A 2,291-nucleotide genomic window follows, 5' to 3' on the forward strand; every position below is an offset into this window, starting at 1 on the left:
TCACAGCCTGACTGAGAGAGAGAAACACATTCAGAGAGAGCATCACAGCCTCCTGACAGAGAGAGAAACACATTCAGAGAGACCATCACATCCTCCTGACTGAGAGAGAGAAACACATTCAGAGAGAGCATCACATCCTCCTGACTGAGAGAGAAACACATTCAGAGAGAGCATCACAGCCTCCTGACTGAGAGAGAGAAACACATTCAGAGAGAGCATCACATCCTCCTGACTGAGAGAGAGAAACACATTCAGAGAGAGCATCACAGCCTCCTGACTGAGAGAGAAACACATTCAGAGAGAGCATCACATCCTCCTCCTGACTGAGAGAGAGAAACACATTCAGAGAGAGCATCACAGCCTCCTCCTGACTGAGAGAGAGAAACACATTCAGAGAGAGCATCACAGCCTCCTCCTGACTGAGAGAGAGAAACATTCAGAGAGAGCATCACATCCTCCTGACTGAGAGAGAGAAACACATTCAGAGAGAGCATCACAGCCTCCTGACTGAGAGAGAGAAACACATTCAGAGAGAGCATCACAGCCTCTTGACTGAGAGAGAGAAACACATTCAGAGAGAGCATCACAGCCTCCTGACTGAGAGAGAAACACATTCAGAGAGAGCATCACATCCTCCTGACTGAGAGAGAGAAACACATTCAGAGAGAGCATCACATCCTCCTGACAGAGAGAGAAACACATTCAGAGAGAGCATCACAGCCTCCTCCTGACTGAGAGAGAGAAACACATTCAGAGAGAGCATCACATCCTCCTGACTGAGAGAGAGAAACACATTCAGAGAGAGCATCACATCCTCCTCCTGACTGAGAGAGAAACACATTCAGAGAGAGCATCACATCCTCCTCCTGACTGAGAGAGAGAAACACATTCAGAGAGAGCATCACAGCCTCCTGACTGAGAGAGAGAAACACATTCAGAGAGAGCATCACATCCTCCTGACTGAGAGAGAGAAACACATTCAGAGAGAGCATCACAGCCTCCTGACTGAGAGAGAGAAACACATTCAGAGAGAGCATCACATCCTGACTGAGAGAGAGAAACACATTCAGAGAGAGCATCACATCCTCCTGACTGAGAGAGAAACACATTCAGAGAGAGCATCACAGCCTCCTGACTGAGAGAGAGAAACACATTCAGAGAGAGCATCACATCCTGACTGAGAGAGAGAAACACATTCAGAGAGAGCATCACAGCCTCCTGCCTGAGAGAGAAACACATTCAGAGAGAGCATCACATCCTCCTGACAGAGAGAAACACATTCAGAGAGAGCATCACAGCCTCCTGACTGAGAGAGAAACACATTCAGAGAGAGCATCACAGCCTCCTGACTGAGAGAGAGAAACACATTCAGAGAGAGCATCACATCCTGACTGAGAGAGAGAAACACATTCAGAGAGAGCATCACAGCCTCCTCCTGACTGAGAGAGAGAAACACATTCAGAGAGAGCATCACAGCCTCCTGACTGAGAGAGAAACACATTCAGAGAGAGCATCACATCCTCCTGACTGAGAGAGAAACACATTCAGAGAGAGCATCACATCCTCCTGACTGAGAGAGAGAAACACATTCAGAGAGAGCATCACAGCCTCCTGCCTGAGAGAGAGAAACACATTCAGAGAGAGCATCACATCCTCCTGACTGAGAGAGAAACACATTCAGAGAGAGCATCACAGCCTCCTGACTGAGAGAGAGAAACACATTCAGAGAGAGCATCACATCCTCCTGACTGAGAGAGAAACACATTCAGAGAGAGCATCACATCCTCCTGACTGAGAGAGAAACACATTCAGAGAGAGCATCACATCCTCCTGACTGAGAGAGAAACACATTCAGAGAGAACATCACAGCCGCAGGGGGGGATGTAGTCGACACTAAGACTTGTGAGCTTGTAGATCGGCTATTTTCAGCAAGTGTAAAAACGGTCATTACGACGGCATCAAGGCCCGCCATGAATACATTTTTGTCGACTAAATCAACTGTAGATTCAGTCGACTAAAACTAAAAACTAAAACATTCCGGGTGACTAAAATGTGACTAAAACTAAATGAAAAGTATTCAAGAGACTGTGACTAAGACTAAAATAGAAATGTTGCTGTCAACAACAACACGGATCACAGCAGAGGTGGAACAGGGCTGCAGTGTTTTGCACACTTAGATTTTAGTTTTAGTCATCGTCTCTTGAATAGTTTTCATTTAGTTTTAGTCACATTTTAGTCACCTGTAATGTTTTAGTGTTAGTCTAGTTTCAGTCGACTAAATATCATGAGAT

The sequence above is a fragment of the Electrona antarctica genome (assembly GCF_951216825.1).
Source record: "Electrona antarctica genome assembly, chromosome: 18".
NCBI lineage: Eukaryota > Metazoa > Chordata > Actinopteri > Myctophiformes > Myctophidae > Electrona > Electrona antarctica.